This window comes from Xiphophorus couchianus, chromosome 11 (assembly GCF_001444195.1).
Source record: "Xiphophorus couchianus chromosome 11, X_couchianus-1.0, whole genome shotgun sequence".
NCBI classification, from domain to species: Eukaryota; Metazoa; Chordata; class Actinopteri; order Cyprinodontiformes; family Poeciliidae; genus Xiphophorus; species Xiphophorus couchianus.
The window spans coordinates 18,864,215-18,877,428 of NC_040238.1; the positions used below are offsets into that span (position 1 = coordinate 18,864,215).

General features: G+C 37.4%; 1 protein-coding gene across 3 annotated transcripts in view; it reads left to right on the forward strand.

Moving 5' to 3' along the window:
• The first annotated feature begins 2,549 nt into the window (after positions 1–2,549).
• The window catches only part of sptbn2 (spectrin, beta, non-erythrocytic 2), a 56,723-nt gene continuing 46,058 nt past the window's right edge, over positions 2,550–13,214 (forward strand). For all 3 annotated transcript variants that reach the window (XM_028032421.1, XM_028032422.1, XM_028032424.1), the window contains exon 1: positions 2,550–3,122. The gene's annotated coding sequence lies outside the window, so the exon portion shown is untranslated. The remainder of the gene's footprint in view (positions 3,123–13,214) is intronic.

The following is a 13,214-nucleotide window of genomic DNA, read 5'->3' on the forward strand; positions in this document are numbered from 1 at the left end:
CCAGTGACAGCCTTATATCCTGCACTCAGCTCTTTCCCTTTGTCATGGTGGATTGTGGATGAGCCCTATGGTGGTTCACGGGTGTTTGAGCGAAGGCTGGGAGAAGGACCAGGGCTGTAAACATGGTTTCTGTGTTTATCCATGCTGTTAATGCAGACACAGATGCAACAGGAACAATGACTTGCTTCCACCCTTAAGTACTTCTTGGTTAAACCACTGCCACTGAAGGCACTGGACAAAGCCAACTTCGTGAAAATGAGTAACCTCTCATGTTCACCAGATCATCATTCATATTTAGGGTGGCTGCAGGCAGATTGGATCCAGGTCTGCAGACGTCCAATAAGCCAATATAGGCAACGGTTTTTGATATTATCTACTAAAACACAAAAGAAACCACCATGAAAATGGACTGGCAGTGAAATTTACAGCTGATGTAGCAAAGTCTATTGAAAAGCTCCAATGAAAATGCAACTTCAGAGTTAGTGACCTTACTTATTCTGAATTTAGATCTGTTTTGTGTTTTTCTCTCTCTAAAAATGCCTTCTCCGGGAAATGGGTAGTGAAGTGTAGCATCTCACCACAACTCATGTCTGCTAAATCTGCTGCTGGAAAAATAGATGAAAATACATTCATATATATACATACCAATACATACCAATCTATTCATTGGTACTTTCATATGGGATCTCTTTATATTTTGTAAAAAAAAACACACAAAAAAACTGAACTGGGTAAAATTTTGCGTCATATGACAAAATTGAAAAATAAACTACAAACATTAATGTATTTTATTAGGATTATGTGACAGACCAACTTGCATTGTTTTAACAAATTACTTAAAAAGTGCCTATAAAAAGCATCATGGATGTTTTACCCTTTAATGCCTTTACAAATGAGTTATGATCAACAAAGTTTGGTTTGCTTGACAACAGACAATTACAAAACAACATTAATGTCAAAGTAAAAACTAGCTCAACAAAGTAATGACACTGAAAAAACAAAAAGAGGTGATTGCATAAATATTCACCCCCTTTAAAGTTACCGACCTAATCCAACAGTGGTCCAGACAATTGGTGCTTGTAATCAACAACATATACTTTCAAGGTTTGAATATGTTGAATATGTTCATATTCATCAGTTGGTCTATAATATAAATGCCAAGAAAATACTTTGAAGTTTGTTGTTGTGACGTCACATAATGAGAAAGAATTGAAGGGGCATGAATACTTTTGAAAGACGCCTCATTTTTGACGTAAACAAGTATATTTTGTTTAAATAAGCAGCATCTTGGCTTATCTCATTTTCTTCAACAATAATAAAGTTATTGCACAAAAAAACAAAAATGTTTGAACTGCTCTGGTAGAACACACCAAAACTATTTAATGACCCCTTTAGCTGCTTATAATGAAAGGCATGCTATTTTCTGAAAAGCTCAGCCCTCAATAAAAGACCCTTCATGTCATAAAAATTTCACCACTACCACTTTGTTGGTTAAGCTACACCCATACTCACAGATATAGTAAACACCCTAACCGAACACAGGCAGCAGAAGAGAGCATAAATTCTAACTAAAAGTAATTTAGATCTCAAAGTTTGGGTGTCTCTGAGCCCCTGTCAACAGGCTACTTTGAGTCAGTTAAGACCTTTTCAAACTGAGCTACTACAACCCTTGAAATTGCTTTTATTATGGTGCTATTGAGAGCAGCACAGAGGGAAAACACTTTCTCCAGTCTTGAGGGGTCTTTTGCAAGAGGTTCCTCTGAGGCTTTATGAATAACCCAGATCTTGATGACTTACCCCGTGACACACCAGCTTGCCAGGTGCTGCATAGTATCTCAGGAATAATTTAGAGCAACTGCAGCCTCTAACAAGATGAAGTGAAAAAATGCTGAAGAAGAATCTCAAGAGAATAGTCTTTGGATTTTGATTTCTAAAGAGTCATTGCAGGAGCAAAAATATAAGCTCCTATTCATTTTTGTTTTTATATTTTGTCGTGACATCACTCCAGACTTCTGTGTATTTTGGTGTGTACTCCTACAAAGTCAGTGGCTAAACAGCCTCCTTGTTCAACTGAATCCTGCTAATGACCTACTTCTTTAATTTAGGTTTGTTTAAGCAGATGCCATTCTAAAAGCTGGAGTTTGGGTTATAAACAGATTTTAAACAAAGATTAAATTTCATGTAAATAGGTGTCATCTGAAAGCCATTGTTTGCACTGATTTTATCTTGGTGTGTCATCCTTTATCTTGGTATGTCACATGAAATCACAGTTAAACTACATTTTCATAAACCCGCTGTAGTTTAAGGATATTTATATTAGTACATCACTCAGAGTGTATTTGCATGCTTTCCATTGATATGTAAATGTGAATGGTTTCAGTTTTAGCACCAGGGACAGCACCACAGCAACAACATCTTTTCCTCTCAAAGCTAGAAACGTGCTTCCCATGTGACCATGAGCGGTCAGAAACCCACCCACACATCCACCCACCCACCCTGCCAGCCACCTACACCCCACTAAACTACCACACTTTTTCCTTTCTTCTCCCCCTGTTGAACGGGAAACACGGGCAGTCTGTGAGGTTTGGACGGCCCTTTGGACGCCGAACCGGGGAGGGGGCTGGAAGAAAGCTGCGGCGGATATCCGTCTTTAAATACCTGCCACAAACAAACCTAAAAAAAAAGGGGGGTCTTTGTGTTCGCCTGGTTTCTTTTTTTTTTCCTGTCCCTTCCCTGCTTACGTTTTTTTTTTCTTTCTCTCGCTGAAAAGAGAGTCTGGTTTCGTAACGTGCTGCTGCTACCAGTGCAGCGCGGAGGAGAAAGACGGGGGGGGGGAAAAATATCTTTTTATTTTTTATTTTCTCCCCAGAGATGCGGATTTAAAGGAGAGACGTTATCAGCGTCACCTGGGAAATTTGTAACCGTCATTTTTTGAAATTAGCGTAGCCGCGCGCGTGCCAGGAGACGACGACGACGACGTATTTATTTGTATTTGTTGTTTTTTGTTTCTTTCATTCCCGTTGAACTCTCCGGTACAGTGACGTTACAGAAAAATACCAGACTGCCTTCTTCTTCTTCTTCTTTTTTTTTTTTTTTTTACAAGAACACGGAGAAATAAAGAGGTAAGTGGGATTTTTTTGGTGTGTATGTCCTCCTCACTATAATCAGCAGCCTGGCCACAATAACAAAGCTAATGAGGAAAAAGATTGGAAATTCAGGTGACTGCTGCTAGCTTGGCTCTACCGTTAGCTTTCTAACTCAATAGGTAACGCTTCTGTCTCGCTTTTGCTGTAGCTACAGAAGATACAAGTCTGCACACATTTCTCGTACGGTAGCTGTCTTGTTGGGAAACGTGTGACAGCACCGCTTTACGATAGTTTATTGGGAGCCATCTCCCTGTAATCATGTGTCTCTTCTCGCCTTTGTTTGAATCGATGTCAAACGCAGCCACATTTTTTTTTTCTCTGCGTGTTGTGTTCAAGCCAGCCTGTGGATATTTGATTCAGGCATCTGCTGCTGAACCAGCCAAGCCTTGTTGCTTTTGTCCGGCTATTTTTGCCTCAGAAATGATGGCATCTTGCAGAGCTGCCTTTTCTTCTTTTTTTTTTTTTTAACACTGGTTATGTTATGTGTAGGGCTGAGATTTATGTTGCGAGCTTGGCCTAGACTGTGTGACTCATATAGGAGGGATGTATCAGGTTAAACTATTTTATAAAAGGAGGCATTGTGGTAAAACTACTGCAAGCAAATTCTAGTGAGTGAACACGTTGTTTTTGAAATATTCAAGTTTACCTCATTCCTTTTAACCATTTAGGACAGTGTCACTGATAGCGCAGAGCTGACATGTACCACGTGTAGAACAGGGGACATAAACCCAAATAAAAGCTGCAAGAGTGGGTTGGATTGATGAAGTGGTGGTATTTACTCTATATTGTAGTTAATTTGGATAGCTTTTAACAGTTTGGATTGATCTGGTCAAAGGAAAGCATTGAATAAGACTTGAAAGTTATTTCAAAAACCAGACTTTGGACAGGGCTTGATGATGAGTGCAAAAATAAAACTTGTTAGCTAGTTGCAGTGTTACTGCTATCTATTTTTCCTTTTCATGTTCAATGACTTATAAGCCAGCTAGAGCTTGGGATATTTATTTCATGATACAGTATTTTAATCCTCCTTCCCCATCTCGTTCACCCATTGAACCCTGGAAATTGATTGGTTGGTTTGTTTCCAAATGCTCTATTGTTTCTCTATGTTTACTGCAACTCTTAAACTACAGAAATACCTTTGTTTATGACCTCCAGATAATACTTCTACATGTTTTACTAAAGATGCATCGATCAGGCTTTTCCCGATCTAAGCAAATGTTGCGTTTTTATTGAGCTCTAAATTGAAAATTCAGACCTTTTTTCTTTCTAAGAAATGTAATGTATAAAATAAAAAGTAGGTTCCTTGAATTTTTTTTCAGTCCAGCTGAAAATTAATTATTTACAAGATCTACCTGATCTTTTTAAAAAAATTCAACTTAAAAAATGCATCCAAGTTTAGGCTCTCAGTGGATGCATGTATAATTCTCAATTTTTATGCATTTATTGAAAAATAAAACTATATAATCTTTCCGTGTTTGACCAGTATTTAGTCAGACTTTATCAAGGGAAAATTGTCCAGTTTGATTTGTAGGAACATTTTACAGTCACTTGCAAAATGCCAACCTGTTCAGAGGATATGAAGCAGTGAAACTTGTTTGTGTTATAAATCCTTTTCAGATAGCTGAGCAAAGCATTGTTATGCTCAAAAGAGCTGAAGAACCTGATGGTGGAATAATCAAGAAGGATCAGTTAAGTAATTTTCAGTTCAATAAGCTATTCTGAATGTACGTTTTTTGTACATGTAAGCTTAAATAACACCACTAGAGGGCAGCATGATACGTTGTTTTGTTTTTTTTTGCTGCAGCTCACCTGCTTTGATACTTTTCCGTAGTGAGCTTAAGGAGAGATCTTGGAATGTATAGTTGAAATCTTGCCTGAACAGCCTGTTCTCATATGACAAAGCATAAAGGAAAAATATTAATCTTCCTGAGTAATTGTCTTTCCGAACAGTAAGTGCTCTTAGAATAATTTATTGGCCCTTGTGAATAACTTTGGTTCTTCTTATGGCTTATCCAACTTTTCTGTGCAAACATCACCTTTTTAGCAGACTTTTGTGGAGAAGTCTGACTATACTTGTGATTAGTATTGTACATTTGTAGAATTTCATTTAGAGGTAGAACATTAGCAGCACATTGCAGGATCTGTTTGAGCAACTTAAAGGTTGTAAAATTCACATTACTTCATTTATTCTTATTTCAACCGTCTTTTAAATTTAATAGCTACGTATGCATGTAGAGTTAAAATGTTTTTAAAATGAACATGTTCATGAGATTCAAATTAAATTTATTTTCAATACATATAGTTCATGTTGCTAATTCATTCCTCAAATCTTACAAACATTATGGTCGTTAATTATTTATTTATGGGTTTCATAAGTTTTATAAGCTTTATTAGCAAATACTCCAGCTGTATATAAAGTCAATATGAAAGTGTTGACATGGCAAATATTGAGTCTTCATAGCTCTTGCAATTTACTGTTACCAGATGCGATTAAAAAATATATATATTTTTTAAAAAATATATTTTTATATATAAATAAATAAATATAAATATAAAAATATATATTTAAAAATATATATTTTTTTAATCGCATGTGACATGTATTACAGTCAGAAAACACTAACTCGTTGGCTAAACCTTTGAGAGTATTTGATTATATATGTATGTTTGGTTTTTTTGGAAAGCACTTTGTGGTTTTGACCTGTGGAAGGGACTGCATTTTAAAGCTTGCTTACTGACTTTTGTCTGTTTTTGATTATTTTCTTTAAGAAAAATGTTGTACTGAGTACAAATTGGATGAAACTTGTTGCCTTAAACTTGAAGGCATGTAGGCAAGACTTATATTTAGAAACTTATTTCTGGCTTGATAAAGCCAGGAATAAGTTTTATGCAGAAAAATTACTGATTGGGAAGAAAATGCTGATCAGAGATCAAGAGTTGGTTGTGGCTTGTTTCGTCACTGTGCATGCAGCTCAAGGACAGTATTAGTCGAGGTAATCGCTAAAAGTTGACCTAAAACTTTTTTGTTACAGCTTTCATAAATTCCAACATGAACTACATGTATTACAGTCAGAAAACACTAACTTGTTGGCTAAACCTTTGAGAGTATTTGATTATATTGCTGATTTGCAAAGGTTTTATACTTTGATCCTGAAGGGTCTTGGAAAATATGTTAGTGTAGCCCATATTAACTTTTAACCCTCCTTACTGGAACAGAACAAAAAAATCTCCATTCATTACTACACTACAGGCATAGTAGAACACAAATCACGGTTTGGTATGCATTCAGATTTTGAAAGTAATAAGTTGTTATATTTACGTTACACTTCAAAATCAGTCAACAGCTAAATAATGTATTTCAATTTTGAAATAATTTGATTTTATTGTGATGCTGAGTTTTTTTTATGTATGATTACTTTGCTCCTGAAGTTGTTTCAGATGAGTAAATTGAGTTAAGTGAAGAGAGCGTTTCAAATCTTGTTTTTTTTAAAATTGTACGCTGACCTAAAGTTTTGGTTCAGTTCCACTCATTTTATCATTCATACTTGGTTCCAAACAAACATTCTGCATGTGTTGAGGTATAAATCAACGCTGTATTTTACAGGAGCGTACCGGATGTTTTCAGTCCGAATATGTCTGGTTACACCCCTAGCATCTACAGCTAGCTCTTTCAGGTCAAGAGGCGTCTTCAGAACCGAGACCGGGTCGTTCCTGTAAGTAACTGAGGTAAAACGGTCAAACATGCTTGTGAAGTTGCCACATATGCTGAAAAGTCGATGCTTCTTGGCACCACATTGGTTTATATTTGAGCTTTAGTTGGATGCTTTAGTTGGACATCAGCAGCATTATCAATGTTTGGTTAGTTTACTAATATACAACGACTTGATTTTGTGAAAGGTCTGAGCTGTGGGGGGAGAACAGAAAATTAATCAGTACTTTAATAATATTTTTTTAACACATAAAGTGTATGGAAGGTTCTTTTTTAAAAAAAAAAAAAACAGAAGCTGAAAAAGAAAATGTATAAGAAAAAGCAAATGGGATAATCCTCATTATACGTAGTTTGTCTAAATGAAAAATAAGCAAACTTGTATAGTGGCTGAAAGGTGACTCGACACACACCCCCAGCAGTCTCTCAAGGATTTTCATGATGTGGCATGTTTCAGTAATTGGTCGGCAGCTGTTAAAGGCAGATTGATCAGATGTTCTGAGATTCTTGGCCACAAAGGAAGTTTTCCATAGTACTGTGATTATTATTATTTTTTTCTAAACGAATCAACACTTGCTTTGTAGTGGCTGAGGCTTATACCATCTGGGCCTGTTTTCTATTTGCTTATGATTCTCTAGGCAAACTTGCTCCTGGCATTCAGCTAGACTATAGAGACAGGAGGCAGAAGTGTCTGTGTAGAAATGAACAGGATCTGGGTTAAGGCCAGGCAAACTATGAGGTCTGTGAGACTGGAAGCAAGTGTTGAAAACCCTGTTGAGTAAAATACGTTGCCTTCAACCGCCTTGGAGGTGAACGTATTTTCCTGGGTTTCTAAAGGGAAATTCACAGCGCTGTCCTGATGTGGGTTGTACATTTCTCCTAAAACTACAAAAAGTCTGTCCCACACTATGCCATTTGCTTGATGTCATCTCTACAGCTGCATGATATTAGAAAGCCACGCAATTTCCACCCGTATCATTTTTTTTTGTTATACGTTTCCAATACTCTTTGATCTGTAGCAGCTTTTTATCGTAATCTGTATCAGGTGTGGACGTTTACGGCGGTGAGACTCCCATCCAGCAGGCTGAGTGTTTCACTGGCATGCAAAGTGTGAGATCATGACGCTTGGAATTTACTAGCCAACAATTACATTGCATTGCAAAAATTCAGTTTTAAATATTGCACACACTGATATTGCTGTGACATATTGTGCGGTCCCACTTATCTTCAAATAGAAGTGCAGAGTCCAGGCTGGCGGGGCTTCACTGAAATGTCTGGGCTGCACATAAATAATGAGGGCAAACATAATAAAAGATGGAGTCCTACAGGAACTACTGCAGTATGCTCTCACCAGTTCAAGATGGTTCAATAATGCCAAACAGTTTATGTGGATTTCAGAAGATCTTGCATTCACTGAATAGCGAGACAAATTAATTCATGTTAATTGGTTCCAAAAGACTAAATGTAGTAACCATACATTTACTCACAGGCATCCTGAGGATGGAGACACTTCAATGTGTTTTGTAAAACGGAAAAAGCATTCTCTGAATGAGCATCATCTGAAATAATATTTCATTCTCTGATGTTTTTCCATTTGGATTTCTGTCATTGCTGGTAATGGATGCTGCTAATGTGGGGTTCCAGCCCAGGACTCATTCAGGACAAGCACCATCATTTCTCTCAGGCTATTAGTTCTATTAATAACTTTCACTGTGGCCGTCCATTGAACCATCCGGTAACTTGTTGATCACCATGTGGGGCAACTCAATTAGCAAGATCCTAATCTGTTTGGATGAATAATGCGTGGCATAAAGCCCTTTTTTGTTGATCACATTAAATTTGTGTTTCTTGTCAGTATGATTACTCTCAGATTAGCTTACCAGAAAATATTAAATTTTAAATTATTACTGTGAATCATTTAGGATATTTACAATTAGGAATAAAAACAAACTTGCTCTTCAACAAGTATTTGTGGATATATATTACAAATATTTCAGGTACTTATTTCTGTTCATAATTATAATTAACTCTAGTAAAAATCCAAAAGTCACCAGAAAATGTCAAATATTTCCTAACATCAATTTGCGAAAATGATTTTTAATACAGAAAGCCAACCTATTGAAATTTATGTCCAGAATACTTGTTTATATTTAGTCAGGTTTTGATTTACATGAATTATTGCATGATTACAGTCTGAGGTGAAGGTATATCAGCCTGTGGCTCTGAGACTTTATTGAAGCCCAAGTCGCATCTGCATTGTTGGCTCTGGTGTCTTGCGAGTCCCAATATTTACCCTTAATTATCTATGGAGTTTAGGTCAAAACAGGGTGCCTGTCATGCAAAGTCATGGTCAAAGTCATTGAACCATGCGTTGATACTTTTGACAGTGTGAGCTGGTGCAAAGTCTTACTGGAAGATGAAATCAGCAACTTGACTTAGTATTTGCCAGACTATCTATGCAGTCTGGCAAATACTGGATATGTGTCGCTTTTCCCAGACTTTTTTCCTCTCCCTAAGGTTTCCTTTAATGTGCTTAGGTGCAATTCTTTTAGCAGCCATCTTCGTTAGCTATGGTTTCTGTGGCTCCCTCTCCGTGTGGAGGGTGTTTACTGGAGAACTGTCAAGTCAGCAGTTGTTCCAGTGATTGTGTAGTACCATAACATAATATTTATGTAAAAAAAAAAAAAAAAAATCCCTTCTAATGGTCATATATAATATTCTGAGAAGCTGAATGTGTGTGTGTTTTTTTTTTTATTAGCTTTGGGCCAAGAACATCAAAATTTTAAAATATCTGAATGTCATGATTTCCCTCAGTGTATTATAAGCCTGGCAGGCCACCAGGTTTTACTTCTGCCCCCACCAGGCTAAGCAAGGCTTTATAGTTAGTGTTCAGATATTAATCTCCCAGTCTGTCAATAACACATAATTATCAAGTGGTATTTTAAAGTTTCCTGTTAACTTGAAACATTTTTAACTCAAAAACACGACGAGCCACTGGATGAATGACTGCCCTAGCACCCAACCACCGGGCTTAGCAAGTTTTCTGGAGGAAACCTTGTATGTTGTAGTTTAGTAATCTGGGCTTCACTTACTAAAGTAAACTTTTTGATAATATTCTAATTTATTATTTTTCTGATATTTGTGTTATTGCTAGCACTTTAAAGCATGTCCATCTCAAAGTGTGGCGGTCATGTGTGATGGTCAGTAGTGTGTTAGATGAATGTGATGCTACAGGTCAACAAAGGACGACTGCTGTCCTATTCAGCGGGGCATTCAGACTGGGATCAGCAGCCTATGGATGAGGCCTCTGATGCATCTGTGCCTGTGGCTGCCTCATCTCTGCAAACAGGAAGGGCTTGAACAACTGGCCTCAATTCTCTGCTGACTCCTTCATTGTGTGGGGCCAGTTAAGTGTGGCGAGCTTTGTGTCCGTCTCTTTGGAGTCCATCTCCCCACACTCCAGGCTCATGAGTGTCACAGACTCGTTTATTTGGGCTGCATTCTCATTTCTAGGTGACTTTTTCTTCTTTTTGCTCCTTGTGTTGCAGGGAGTGGTTCTGTCTTTGCATGTATGTTTATGTAAGCGCCTATGTCTTCCTTATTCCCTTGGGGCACATTGGCATTGTGGCTGGCTAATGTGGATAGGCTTTATTCCCTGTGGACATCTGATTATGGGCTCTATTTCTCTTTTCCTCTCTCCCTGATTAACGGGTGCGGTGACAAACGGACCAGCTGGGCGAAGGGAAGCGGCTCTGGGAGGGGAGGAGAGTTGTCGGAGAGTGAAAAAGAGAAATGCGGCGGTGCTACCAATCATGCCGCTGGCTCTGTCCTGTTTTTTTTTTTTGACTTATGCCATTCTGATTGCTGAATGTGTGTCTGCATGCTACAGTTGAGGTTAGGGTTCAACCCTCAGGCATCAGGCCGTGCCCCACTTTGATTCCTTTTGTTTTCAGAGACCTGATTTTTGCAAAACATTTGCTGCAGTTCTGATCTGACTTGGAAAGGGTTAGCTTTATGAAGCCTCTGGAGCATATTTCAGAATAATGGTTAGTTGTGTACAATTTTGCCAACTTGCGCCAATTATGAATGATGTTTAATAAAAAATGAGTGCTTGCTACATTAAAATTAGTTTTTGGAAGTTAATAGAAGACAGATCTACATGGCTCTTACTGTGAACAGTAAGAACCATGTAGATTACACTATTTAAAGATGAAAGAGCAGCATTTTAAAATACTTTCACATATTGCACAGGCCAGCGTGACAGATGTGTTGACCCATTTTGTATGCAGAATGTTGACGAGGTGGATTCAGATTTGACTTTTCAGAAACACAATTTAGGTAAAAGGCCAACCATGTGTGGCTTTTTTGCCACACTGTGTTGTGTTTCTCTGTGTGAGGATGAGTACAGTATCATAGTAGGTCAGGGGATTGTTTGTCTGATCCATTGAGGAGTGATTAGTGGAGACACACTGAGCCGGGGTTCTTCCCACTCATAGAGGGGGAGGATGGTCACTGCCAGACTCACTGGTCCGACTCCCCACCAACCCCCACACTGAACAGCTCCCAAAACCAGACTACAAAGAGGACAGATTGGCTATGTGGCTTTTCCTTTTTATTTTATTTGTATAATGTTCTGCATAGTAAATACAATTGGTCACATAATGTGTGAGCATTCCAGTGTTCATTTACTTTTTATCATCTGTCCCACATCTCTATTTACCTTGGTAATTCTTAGGACATGCACAACAAAGCACGGGTAGCGATTGAAGATTGACTGCAACAGCAGTCGTGTCGTCTCGAATCTGAAAAGTAGTCGATATTCATAGTCAGTTTGCACAGAGGGCTGTATGGTCTAGGCCAATGCCTGGGGTGCGGTTTAGTTGAGAGGTGACAGGTCAGGGAAGGATGGGGTGTGCGGAGGAGGCGTCTTGCCTTCTTCGCTAATCCCTGCATTTAGTTTCTATTCCGAGACACTTTGTAATCTACCACTAATGGGATTTACCAAGCTGTGTTTTTTCAAACTTCTGTTGAAATTCTTAAAGACTTTTTCATTTATTTAATTAGTTGTACTTTACATTTAGAATGATGGATAAACTAATATATAGTGCAAATAGCAAATTTATTTGTGGCTACCTTTTTTCTTTTAATGTATTGTTTTCTCTTTTATTGTAAGTGAATATTTCATAGTGTTTTATGTTTATTTTTAGACTACCCTACACAGTTTGTTCAAAATAGTTTGAAAAAGGATTTAACACATTTATTTCTAAGCTTTACTTTCACACTGAAGGCACAGGAAATAAAGCACATGTTCAGTTAATGTTTTTAGTGGCTCAGCTGAATCTGCTCGAACATGCTGTGGCAGAATGATGGTTCAAATGTAAATCATACATCTTGACATCTGTTTTTCAAAGTAAAAGTTTCATCTTATGTACTGTTTTTTTTGGAAGAATATTGTTTTAATTTGAGCAGAAATTGACATAAAATGTAATCTGGTTTGTCCAGAAGAGTCCTTCTCTTGGTTCACCGGGATCAGGATCTAAACAGAAATGTGTGAAATTAAGAGTAAAGAAAAAGTTCTGCTAAGGTGGCTCTTTTTTCTCTCTCCAAAAATTCATTAAATTGAGAGCTAAAATGATACTTTTCCTCTTTCAGAAATCCTCACTTATACCAAGTTCTAGGTTCTGTTGGTTGAAACCTATCTTATCCATTTTTCTGTTTCCTCAATGATTTCTTTCTGTCACCTTGTTTTCACAATGATATCAGTAAAATTAAGATATAAAATGGCAGATTACAACAAACTCTATGATCATCGACCAGGTTAGGGCTAGTAAGCAGAAAGTTTTAGTAGAGCCCATTCCGTGTACATCAGTTTTATTCAAATGTCAGAATTTTTGATTTGGTAGAGAGCTGGTTGCTATTTTTTGTGCAGCAAATGTTGAGAAATTGTTGTTTTTAAAATGCTCCTCATTTAAATGCTTTTCATTTGATTGACAATAGTCAATTTATTCTTACTAAGAATATAAATAATTATTTACTGTCAAGTTCTCTTGACAAGAAAATGGTTTTGTCTTTTGTGAATGTTTAGCATACAAAGACGGGTCTGAGCTGAATAAGCTGTGTGGAGACAACTTTTGTCGGTTGCTTGTGTTCTCCCTTCAAGTTGCTGAAATGTTAGCAGCTACAGTATTTTTATAAGACATTCTGTCTCTTCCACAATAGAATAAGGTTGGATATATTTAGCAATGACACATCACAATACCTAAGTTATGACATTGGTGCTGTTTACTGGCTGCAGGCAGTGGACATTCTGTCCTTCCTTTTTATCATCCATAATTAACCTCATTGTTTTCTTAAGCCAACCT